Raw genomic sequence first — 13697 nt, forward strand, 5'->3', positions numbered from 1 at the left:
TTATCACACAGGTTTGTCAATTTACTACTGACCCATATTCATGTTGCAGGACATGAGGTTGCTTCTTACGTTTATTACCATTTCCAGTAGAGAGAGAGAGAGAGAGAAATCTTAGAGACATGATTGTACACCTTGTCCAAGGCCCAAATCAAATGTACACTAGTAGGGCAACATCACCAGGGGATCCAGAACCTTTTGAGGAACTCCTGTTACAACCAGAGGAAGTAGGAACTACATTTAGATCCCCTACTAAAGTTCAATGATGCAAAAAAAGATTAAATCTGCACTGCTCATTTAAAGTCTGAGTTTCCCTTCCAGCACCCTTACATTTGCGGAATAAATCCACAAAGACAATTTAGCTTTTCCTGTTTTTCCAATTACTTAATGCTATTTAAATACACCAGAGCTGACACACACACACACACACACACACACACACACACACACACACACTCTCTCTCTCTCTCTCTCTCTCTCGCTACTGGGCCTCAGCAATGGAGAGGCTCCTGAAATAAGTCACGCAGTAATTGTATTTGATAAATCATAAAGGGAGCCCATCAGAGGAAAGCTAGCTGTAATAAAATGATAAAATAGACAATTATGAAAAAAAATCCCTGGCCTTTAATTTCCTAAACAGACTCTGGAGAGAGGCTTTTTGAAGCCGGAGTGATTTGGCGAGATGCTCAACATGTTATTTCCCTCCTCTTTGAAACTTTGAATCACAGCACAAGCCTCTGAAATGGTTGTAACATTAGCAAAACACTCCAGATCCTCACTCACTGCTGGGTCATATCTCCTCATTTAGTTTCATATGATATGAGATATGTCCAGCAGTGAACTCCAACTCCTTTGATGCAAAGTGAGCTCCATGTTGATTACTTTTTAACTTAGGTCTTTGGCTTCTTTGCTTAAGAAGACTGTTGCCCCTAACATATTCAATTTTGCTGACCAACTGCCGTTGACGTACAGTATAGATATACTGTATATTGATAGTTGGACACTTTGGGAAATACACCTATGTGCTTCTTTCTTGCAAATGTGAAGCTACTGTACAGCCAGCAAGCAGTCCAAATGTAACAAAAGCTGCCTGCACCTCTAACGATCACATCTTGTTTGTTTAATCCATTCAAAAAACTCGAGTGCATAAACAACAATTTGTGGTTTCACGGTGCGATACTATTTCTTGGCCCGAGCGCCGTGACTTCCTACTGTCTTGTCATCACTGCATTGTTGCCAGTTAAGCAGCAGAGACTTCAGGAAGAGTGGTATTTAATCTAACTCTAACACTCAGGTTATTTCCAAAAATGTCGAACTATCCCTTTAAGTTACTTTTGAATTACAGTCCTTTTCCATGAGGTGTTCATATTATTTTTGTCAACCTCCTGTATTATCATATCCATCTACTTCTAATGTGATTTAGTTCATATGATAATATATAAATAAATTACACTTGTATCTCAGATTTCAGTGTGGGACCGAGAACATCTACATCTCTCTCTCTCTCTCTCTCTCTCTCTCTCTCTCTCTCTCTCTCTCTCTCAGTCTCCCCTCCCTCAGTACTTCTTTCACCTGAGTTATCACACAGGTTTGTCAATTTACTACTGACCCATATTCATGTTGCAGGACATGAGGTTGCTTCTTACGTTTATTACCATTTCCAGTAGAGAGAGAGAGAGAGAGAAATCTTAGAGACATGATTGTACACCTTGTCCAAGGCCCAAATCAAATGTACACTAGTAGGGCAACATCACCAGGGGATCCAGAACCTTTTGAGGAACTCCTGTTACAACCAGAGGAAGTAGGAACTACATTTAGATCCCCTACTAAAGTTCAATGATGCAATGGAGAGGCTCCTGAAATAAGTCACGCAGTAATTGTATTTGATAAATCATAAAGGGAGCCCATCAGAGGAAAGCTAGCTGTAATAAAATGATAAAATAGACAATTATGAAAAAAAATCCCTGGCCTTTAATTTCCTAAACAGACTCTGGAGAGAGGCTTTTTGAAGCCGGAGTGATTTGGCGAGATGCTCAACATGTTATTTCCCTCCTCTTTGAAACTTTGAATCACAGCACAAGCCTCTGAAATGGTTGTAACATTAGCAAAACACTCCAGATCCTCACTCACTGCTGGGTCATATCTCCTCATTTAGTTTCATATGATATGAGATATGTCCAGCAGTGAACTCCAACTCCTTTGATGCAAAGTGAGCTCCATGTTGATTACTTTTTAACTTAGGTCTTTGGCTTCTTTGCTTAAGAAGACTGTTGCCCCTAACATATTCAATTTTGCTGACCAACTGCCGTTGACGTACAGTATAGATATACTGTATATTGATAGTTGGACACTTTGGGAAATACACCTATGTGCTTCTTTCTTGCAAATGTGAAGCTACTGTACAGCCAGCAAGCAGTCCAAATGTAACAAAAGCTGCCTGCACCTCTAACGATCACATCTTGTTTGTTTAATCCATTCAAAAACTCGAGTGCATAAACAACAATTTGTGGTTTCACGGTGCGATACTATTTCTTGGCCCGAGCGCCGTGACTTCCTACTGTCTTGTCATCACTGCATTGTTGCCAGTTAAGCAGCAGAGACTTCAGGAAGAGTGGTATTTAATCTAACTCTAACACTCAGGTTATTTCCAAAAATGTCGAACTATCCCTTTAAGTTACTTTTGAATTACAGTCCTTTTCCATGAGGTGTTCATATTATTTTGTCAACCTCCTGTATTATCATATCCATCTACTTCTAATGTGATTTAGTTCATATGATAATATATAAATAAATCACTTTAAGTTTAAAGCTATGATGAACATAGGCAGGACTGCAGCACAAGACCTGTAATTTTTGAAATGATGGTTTGAGTTATTGCTACCACTGTACATGTTGAGGGCTTTAAATTCATCCCAGCGGCTCTTTGCATAGATTACTATCTACATGTTTCTACAGAGAATGAATATTATATGGCAACGACTAATGAACACGGCCTTCTTTTCACAGAGGAGCAGTGGCTGCTGTAATCTCCGCTGTTCAATTAGCAGCGCTGACCGAGACGCCACCTACACTTCATTAACAGGGAGGGGAAGGTATGGAATTAACCTCTTTCTGGGTTTCTTCTCTTCTCTATCTGACTTTCTTCTTTCCTGAAGATATATCTTAGTAGCAGAAAAATGAAACTATTCCAAATTAGTTTTGCTGTATCAGTTAAAACATGATTTCCTCTTACTGTATTTTACCTTTTAAAGTGGAAGCTTCTGAATATTTAGGAAGAGCAACAGAAGGAAAGAGTGGAAAAAAATTGGGGGATGGGGGAATAAATCCACAAAGACAATTTAGCTTTTCCTGTTTTTCCAATTACTTAATGCTATTTAAATACACCAGAGCTGACACACACACACACACACACACACACACACACACACACACACACACACTACTCATCTCTCTCTCTCTCTCTCTCTCTAATGGGCCTCAGCAATGGAGAGGCTCCTGAAATAAGTCACGCAGTAATTGTATTTGATAAATCATAAAGGGAGCCCATCAGAGGAAAGCTAGCTGTAATAAAATGATAAAATAGACAATTATGAAAAAAAATCCCTGGCCTTTAATTTCCTAAACAGACTCTGGAGAGAGGCTTTTTGAAGCCGGAGTGATTTGGCGAGATGCTCAACATGTTATTTCCCTCCTCTTTGAAACTTTGAATCACAGCACAAGCCTCTGAAATGGTTGTAACATTAGCAAAACACTCCAGATCCTCACTCACTGCTGGGTCATATCTCCTCATTTAGTTTCATATGATATGAGATATGTCCAGCAGTGAACTCCAACTCCTTTGATGCAAAGTGAGCTCCATGTTGATTACTTTTTAACTTAGGTCTTTGGCTTCTTTGCTTAAGAAGACTGTTGCCCCTAACATATTCAATTTTGCTGACCAACTGCCGTTGACGTACAGTATAGATATACTGTATATTGATAGTTGGACACTTTGGGAAATACACCTATGTGCTTCTTTCTTGCAAATGTGAAGCTACTGTACAGCCAGCAAGCAGTCCAAATGTAACAAAAGCTGCCTGCACCTCTAACGATCACATCTTGTTTGTTTAATCCATTCAAAAACTCGAGTGCATAAACAACAATTTGTGGTTTCACGGTGCGATACTATTTCTTGGCCCGAGCGCCGTGACTTCCTACTGTCTTGTCATCACTGCATTGTTGCCAGTTAAGCAGCAGAGACTTCAGGAAGAGTGGTATTTAATCTAACTCTAACACTCAGGTTATTTCCAAAAATGTCGAACTATCCCTTTAAGTTACTTTTGAATTACAGTCCTTTTCCATGAGGTGTTCATATTATTTTGTCAACCTCCTGTATTATCATATCCATCTACTTCTAATGTGATTTAGTTCATATGATAATATATAAATAAATGATATATGAATAACAATAAATGATCACAGTTACACGTACAGAACGTGTATTTCAATAAAGCTGATGTCACAACCATTCACATGAAGGTAATAAATGACCATACTGATTTAGTTATTTAAAAAAAAAAAAAAACACTTATTTTCAATATTTCTTATATAGACACGTACATGTATAACGGTGATACAAACGTCACTAAGAAAGCTCACACACTCACTATTGTCACAAGATCACATTAGGTCTTTGAGGCACCGTTTTCTTTTTCACGGTTGTGTAAAAATCACTTTCCTCGCTGTGGTTCTTCTGGCTGAGACAGCCATGACGGTGTGAGATCGGCACCACAAAGAGTTAAAAGAAAAATCAGATCTCTTGGTTCCTGGTGTAAATGCAGTCAGACTGTGTGTTGTGAAGGTGATGCTGTGTAAAATAACATGGAAAAGGTGATTTTCCACTATAGTGAGGTTTCCACACTGTGTTTCCCCCAGGCAGCAGCAGAGACATGATTGAATTGTGTGTGTGCGTGTGTGTGTGTGTGTGTGTGTGTGTGTGTGTGTGTGTGTGTGTGTGTGTGTGTGTGTGTGTGTGTGTGTGTGTGTGTGTGTGTGTGTGTGGGTGTGAGAGAGAGAGTGTGTGAGAAAGAGTGTGTGTGTGTGTGTGTGTGTGTGTGTGTGTGTGTGTGTGTGTGTGTGTGAGTGAGTGAGTGAAAGACTGTGTTTGAGGACAATGATTTGACATACACCTCATCCTTTTGCTGTATCTTCATTGGTTTGTAATGTTTTTCTGAATTAAAGAATTAATGTTTCAAATTGAATATTTTCACAAATGCAAATACCACTTTCCCCCCTTTATTCCTGAAAGAAAAGACTTTCTGGAGATGTGAGATTTTCATATTACAGCAGTGTGATTACACAAGAGTTATTACATTTCTTTATCTCATCAACACACACACTAATGTTGCTTCTCTGTCTCCCTGTAGGTGAAACATCAAGCCAGTGAGAGCTGGCTGTCAGTAGTGTGAGCCATTTCCAGGTGAAGCAAATTGAATTAAACTGAACTGATCTGAACTGGAATGACCTGAACTGAACTGAACTGAACTGAACTGAACTGAACTGAACTGAAACGAAAGCTTCCTCTGGGGGGGGGGGTTAATTCACATTAACATTATTATTATTATTGACCTAATTTAATTTTGAAACCGTACAATTTCAGCTTTCTCTTGTGTGCACATGGTCTGTTTTATCTTATTTTCGTAATTTATTGTAAACACAAGGCAACTTTTACGTCGCTGTCTATTAAGTTTATTTCATTTTTTTTTTTTGTGTAACTACGTATGTTCATATACCTATATTTTGGATAATCATGGATTAAAGTCTTACAGAGAGTGATACAGACGCTATAATTAATATTTGAACAATGTGAAAACGATGTTACAATGTGAACGGAGTCTCTTGTTGTGATGAAGCTTCAGAGAAATGTCTCCTGAATCTTCAGCTCTTCTCAGCTTCATGCTGCGTTCACACGGATCTAGGCAGGCGGACACCTTTTGGACGGCACGGGGAAAAACAAACGGCAGAATGGCAGGACGACAAGACGAAACACGCATGGTGATACGTTGCTATGGTGATGTTGTATTGTTTACAAAGAATGGGATAAAATATCTAAAAATTATTTTGTGTCTATTTAGAAATGCATGTGGTTTCTTGTAACATCAACGGTAGAATTAAAGTTCTAATCAGATCATTTGGCTACTAGCTTATCGTTAGACATAGTCGTTTCTCCTTGTGTGAGGGAGCTACGCAACATCGGGTTCTTAAAGGTCCAATGTGTAGGAATTTCTCCAATCTAGCGTTGAGATCATATATCGCAATCAACTCTCTCGTACCACGCAGTTCAAAGTACGTACGGTAGCCTTCACGCTTCAAAAAGCTGGTCTCTTGCTCTTTTCAATATCCTTTTTCTTTTTCTGGCGAAGAAGACTCCTGTTCCTGAAATTTGGATTTTGAATACGTGTGGTCCTCCATCTTTCCTTCTTCAAACTTGCCAGGGCCGGGAAGCTACGATACCCATTAGCAGCACCTGTGAGTTTATCATGTGACAGCGAAAACGTGAAAGGCGGAGCAGAATGTTCTGTGTGTCCCTTACCGGCTAACGTAACGTGTTTAGTTGTTCATTATCAAAATCTGTGTTGCCCCTTCACAAACTTGTCTTTTTTCATGAATATTTACCAACACCATCAATTCCAAGTATTTCTTTTGGCTTGAAATTTTACATTTGCATGAACTGGGGTAGACGCTCCATATTCATGCGCCATCTTGAAATACGTTAGCCGGTAAGGGACATACAGGACATACTGCTCCGCCTTTCGAGTTTTCGCTGTCACATATCGTCGCTTCCCAGCCCCAGCAAATTTGAAGAAGGAAACATGGAGGGCCACACATATTCAAAATCCAAATTTCAGGAACAGGAGTCTTCTTCTTCGCCCAGAAAAAGAAAAAGGATATTGAAAAGAGCAAGAGACCGGCTTTTTGAAGCGTGAAGGCTACCGTAGCTGCAATACGTACTTTGAACTGCGTGGCGCGAGAGAGTTGATTGCGATATATGATCTCAACGCTAGATTGGAGAAATTCCCACGCATTGGACCTTTAATTCCATCACGGAGGATGGCGAATAGTTAAATATTTAAACTTTGGACAGCAATGCCATCGACCGTTACTAGTATTCTCTGCCGGCCTCAATTACTTCTACCGCCCTGCTCTCGTTCACAAGCAATTGTTTGCTAACATAACTTAAAAGTTGATGATATCAGTGTTGTGTTTCCGCTGCCTCCAAGTGGCCAAAAAAATTATTTTAATAAATACAATTAAAGTTAAGTAAATAAAGTTAAAGTAGTCTAACACGGTGGGTTTTCTCACACAGGGTTTCCCACGATTCTTTCTAAAAAGCTGAAACATGTTTCTGAGGCTTATAAATATAGCCCCTTGACATTTTATACACAGGCAATAAAGATTAGATGCCTGCAGTTAAAGCCTTAATGGGAGTTCTGACAGCATGTTTCTTTTATTACAATCTGGAATGTGAAATATTGTGAATAAAGGTTTCTGTTTGGGTATATCTTTAGATGTGTGCTTCAGACAAACCAATACACTTGAGCAAGTCTTGTTCTCTGCACATCTCTGCACACACACACACACACACACACACACACACACACACACACGAGAGAAGAGTAGCCCGTGGCTATCTGCAGCAGTGAGTGTAAATGATCGCATAGCTGTGGTCATAACTCACAGTCATACAGGCTACTGATGGAAGCTGACACCCAATGTCTCTATCTGCATATGTGTGTGTGTGTGTGTGTGTGTAAGAGAGAGAGAGAGAGTGTGTCATTTTAGACTCTTCATGTCGCTTCCCTTCTGTCTCCCCTCGTCTTCCTCCTCCACCTTATCTTCGATGCCTCGGGTGGTGAAACTGACAGACCAACACCCACCAGCCCGCCTTTTCCCTTCACCCACACAGACACACACACACACACACACACACACACACACACACACACACACACACACACACACACACACACAGACAATTGTTTGCCCACTCTAGAACCCCATTAGTATGTTTAACCTTATTGATTAGGTCTTGTCTATTGATACAAATCGGGGTAATCCATCACTGATATCTCTGTTTACGGGGTGGAGATGAGTTGATATTGATTGATGGACAGATTAATCAGTAAGCATGGTAAAGTGAAGAGCATGGACACACAAAACAATTCGTGACAATGGCTGTATTTTCGCTATGGGCTAAAGACTAATTTAAACGAAACAGACCTTTTTTTTTTGCGTATACTTGTTTTTTAATTACTTTCAAGTTTAAGAGCATTCATTTTTTTAACATAGAAGTTCATCTGTTTAAGACTGTGTAGTTATTTTTCTCTAGTTAGAAGTGTAGGCGGCAGTGATCTCCTGTATTTACTGTAATCACACTGATGTCTCATCATACTCATGTCTCATGTCACATGCCATACTTAAAAGACAAAACAAACCGTGTAATATATTATCCTGTCAGATTGTACCATAAGAAGTGTGTGTTACTGCATGCATGGCAGCTACTGTAATGGCAGAGAGGTGGAGGTGTCTCAGAGGTTTGTCATAGAGCATGTGAACACACACACACACACACACACACACACACACACACACACACACACACTGTAATTGAAAACCTACCCCTTTAACATTGTGTAAATGCCCTTAAGCCATATGGAATACATACACATATATTTTTCATGTTAGTTTCAACACTAGAGCTATAAGGACTGCGCTCCACGGTTCCATAAAATTGTAATAAATCCGATATATAGGCCATGTCTTTATAAAAAAATATATAAAAATAAATGTCTCAACATTTATTTGTCATCTTTAGTTATGTTGCAGATTAAGATTATACATACAAAACCTGTGATGATAGGCTAAAATGCTACTTACACTTGCTAATGCATCAGTAATAATAATAATAATACACCAACAATTATATGTCATAGTATTCAACTCACATGGGCTGTTTATCGGCTTCATGACTTCATTACTTTTTATACTTTCAGTTAGATTGTGCTAACTTACATTGTGCTTACTTACATTTACTTTGGTAATATTTTATATTGTACTTTTGTATTGCTACTTACATTAGTAAAGGATTTGAATACTTATTCCATCACTGTAAATAGAAAATAATGATTTATTTTGACATTTCTTTACAGAAAGTTAGATGGTAATTATGGGGTTCAACCCCTGCATTATGCACATTAATTTTACTATAATATAAGATACTGAGAACTCCATAACCAAATCAGGTAGATCGGTTTGTTTTGTGAATGCAGAATATGATTAGAGTTGACTTTGTTTTTACTCCCTAAATAACTTTAAACATGATGTGTTATGGTAATGGTAGGTGTAAATAATTGCCTCCAGACTCTTCCCCGGGCTCTCCCAATGTCGAACAGAACGGAGCCATCATTAATGTTATTAGTGACACCAGTGCTTTTCTTACCATGCCAAGTCAGAATGGCTGCTGTAAAAAAGGCCTACTGTACTTAAATACAGTATGTGTACTTTGTGTTACTTTTCACTATAAAAACTGGCAATATATTACAAGCTTAAGTGATGAAGGAAATTGGGGGAATTGTGTTCAATAGTTACAGAAGACTAAACTGAAAGTGACTCTCTCTCTCTCTCTCTCTCTCTCTCTCTCTCTCTCTCTCGCTCTCTCTCTCTCTCTCTCTCTCTCTCGCTCTCTCAATTCAATTCAAATGGCTTTATTGGCATGAAATAACAATATTGACAAAGCATCAAGGATAATAATGTGAGAAGAAATACATACATACAATTCATTGAGTATACAATAAAATCACTAGTGTCAAATGTAAGAAAATAAACAAAGACAAAAGCAAACAAACAAACAAAAATACATGAAAAACACATGAAGTAGAGGACTAAATGAGAAGGCAGAGTAAACTGTGGGGAGATGAACTACAGATATTACATGTTGTGCTGCTTGTCTCTCAGGCTGTGACATGCACTCACATATCTCGCTGCTTCTACAGCGCTCACACACTCTCTCTCTCTCTCTCTCTCTCTCTCTCTCTCTCTCTCTCTCTCACACACACACACACACACACACACACTCATTAAAACAGACAACTATGCCTACTCACTTAATAAATAAATGTGTGTGTGTAAGTCATCCCTCAGTTTCTCCTTTGAAAGAGTCTGAATAGCCCAACAGCCAGAGAATGAATTGGTGCCACACACTCAGCCTCTGGTTCTCCAAATCACATGACAGACAATGATGTCACACATCGTTTTTTTTTTTTATTGTGTTTTTTCTTTTACTCTCATCATATAGACATGCATTGTAAAAGTTATAAAACGTTATTGTCTTGCAAGCACTTTGTTGAGCCTATGATATTTCAATCAAAAATGTCACAGAAAATCAAGAGAAAAACTCATTTAAAGCAATGGAAAGTATTGTAGTAAACTAGTTTATCTTATGATCGTCCAATAGCTGAGTTATGATACTTTTTTTAAGTATAATATAAATCCAAATAAATGTACAGATTTTATTTTATCACAGAAACATAAAATAATAATCCCTAAATGTAAATCAAACAACCCATTCCATACTATTGTGCAGTAAAAGACTGTGCTGTAGAAATAGTGTTTATTGTTAGAAGTATAACTGTTGTGTTTTAAATTCTGTATGTGTATTGTATCATATTACATGTTATCCCTTCTTCCCTCAACATATTTCCTCACTTCCCATTTGATTTATTCTCATCTCTTATCTCGTTCCATCTCATCCTATCTCACCCTATTTCATTCCTTTTCATCATTTGTTCCATCTCTTCCCATCGCCTCTGAATAACCTCACGTCACGCTTTCCGTCTTGTAGTAAAAGGTAAAACAGTGCAGATCCTTGCTGTTTTCTATCAAACTGTGTCATGTCATTTCATCTTTCCTCCTTGCTGAATGAGCAGTAGAGCAGAGTCTCAATGAAGTGCAGGCAGTCACTGGACTTGATGGCGTTGACTGCCACAAACACAAAACACAATACAGTCTCAGTGTGAGAGACAACAGCAGACAAGACTCTTTTCTCCTCATCACAACAGCAAAGAACTCACAGATGTGTTTGTCTCTCTCTCTCTCTCTGTTTCTCCTCCCATCACCCTCCATCTCCAGTCTCAGGCCTTTATGTAAGGTCCATTATTTTCAGTGTTATCATTAAATCCATATGCAAATGAGGCATACTATTTGCAATGCTGACCCTTTCACGTTAACTGATTGTTTTTATATTTTTACTTTTTTATGCTTTAATAGTTTTGAGGGATTTTAGTGCATAATATGGCTCATTTGTGCTTTGTACTCATTTATTCTTCGCTCTCTGCAGTATTACTATAAACAGTAAGGGAGAACGATGACGTTGAGGTTGTGTGCTAGTTTGAGTTGTAGTTCCGTAATGGCGGTGGAGAAAGATGGCGAAGCCATTCGGTCCGTTGTGGCAACACTGACGAATATCCAGAAGTTAAAGCCTGAGAAGAACAGTCTTTGCTGAGTTGTGTTGGTGGCCATGATGTTGTGGCCCTCCTCCCCACGGGGTTCGGGAAAAGTTAGATTTTCCAGCTCACTCCGTTACTGGTGAAGGAGTTGGCTAAGGCGAACGCTAGCGATGCTAAGCCAACGTCATGACCAAACGTTAGCGATTGGTTATGGCAGATCCAGAGTGGCTCAGGGCAGATCCAATAATTTTAAACTTCAACAGAGTACCCGCCTTCAAGGAAGTTAACACTTGTCAATGGAGAGTGGCCAGACTCTCTGTACAAATGAAATGTACCAGAGTCTGGTAGGACCAGGCTAACTTAACGTGGGCATTGGATGTAAATCGTGCAGAATCATCCAATATGGACATATCTCTGAGGGCTGAGGGCATTACGTCACACAATATTTTTTAAAGGAAATTATTTTTAAGCCAAACGTCCTGAGAGTACAAAATCTCTTTGGTCTACTACTACTTGACAAACACATAATTAAACAGAAAGGTGGAGAGAATGAGATAAAATGATTAAATGGCTGATGACAGAGTGCCACGCATCTATCCACCACTGTCTAGCTCTCAAATCATGCAGCCCCTGTTTGCCTAACCTATGTTTCATCCCAGGACAGCCCATACTGGGATACATGGCCAAGTGCTTGAGTGGTATTACACAAAAAAGTGGATTTTCACAAATTTCTCTTGAATTTGTGCAAGGCAAACGGAATTTATTGCAATTTAATAGCACCTTTGTCCATATAAAACATATTAGCTGAAGTGTGAAAATGTTGTAATGGCCATAATACCTGAGAGGAGTGCTGGTATGCCTATCACATTCCCATCACAGCGAGGTGTGTGTTATGCTCTCACATCTCAGCGGGGGAGCCTGTGTGAAAAATGAAAACCGCTTCACTGCAAATATTTGTGTACCTGTTTACGCTTTATTTTGTCAAAATGGATGTTAGGCGCTGCCAAAAATCTAAAACATAATTTTGGTAGGTGCTGTGTTGCCTTGGCAACAGTCACCACATTAACTACTTAGATACGGGCCGAAAGGCATTTCACAGGAGGTGCCGTTTACCTTGGCAGCACTCAAAGCTAAGTGTTGTTGGCCCTGACAGCATCCTCCATATCATCACCAAGGTGAGATGGCCGACATCCGAAACATCCGCTGGCTCGAACTCTCCAGTTGGCAGTTTGTTTTGGGTTCACAGGATGCTACTGAGAGCCAAACGTTATTTTATATATGGCTCTGGTGCAGCCTAATGAACAGGAAGACCTCTCCTCTGCTCTTGGAAAACAATGTCAGTTAAAAAAACACAGTGGCTCAGTTGTAGACATAAGATGAACCCGTAGAGTTTCCTGGAGACTCATCTCAGTTTGTTGAAATCTTACAAAGAGTGATATTATGATACATAGTTATAGCTTAGCCTCAAAGGGGAAACAGCAGCAATGCAGATATTAGTCAGTCCCAGTGGGCGTAATGTCAAAGTTTTCTGGATTATTTCTTTGTTGTTTTGAAGAGACTTAATCACCTTGAACGGGATCTCCTTTACCATTGACCACTGAGCAGCTTAGGACTGTGTATGTGAGTGTGTAGGTGTGTGTACGACTCTGTGTGTGAGTGTGTTGCCTGCCTTTGGAGCATGAAGAACAGAAAGAGTTTGCAGATTAAGTGAAGCTCAGGGGATTATGGTCATTTCCTGTCTGTAAAATGTAAATTAGCCCTGCAGTACCACAGGGGAAAACAGACCCAATACTACAGTCCTGCTGAACTCAACGTACAGAATTATCTTGTTTACTGGCATCAGACTCAAGCTGGCTCATAGGCCTCTCAATGCCAATAGTACTAACATTTTTTATAAAACTTTTACTTTCTTTTGAAGATTGGCTTTTAGCAATGTCCACATCTGGGGTCATATCATTGTTGCTCCTGTAGATAACTGATATTTGAGGGCAGAAAATGTGTCAGAAATCTACACTTTAAATGGAAAACATCAGGATTTGGTGTCAGAATCACAGAGAAAAACCTTTCTAGAGATGTTGTTTTGTGCCCATATTCATACAGGAAGTAATCCATCACAGACGAGGCAGCGATACCACCATTTTTGCCTCCAACAAGAGCTTTAAATAATAGACCAGAGTGCATTGCAGATTGTTATTGTGTAATTGTGTGTTCAGTCTG

This window comes from Sander vitreus, chromosome 9 (assembly GCF_031162955.1).
Source record: "Sander vitreus isolate 19-12246 chromosome 9, sanVit1, whole genome shotgun sequence".
NCBI classification, from domain to species: domain Eukaryota; kingdom Metazoa; phylum Chordata; class Actinopteri; order Perciformes; family Percidae; genus Sander; species Sander vitreus.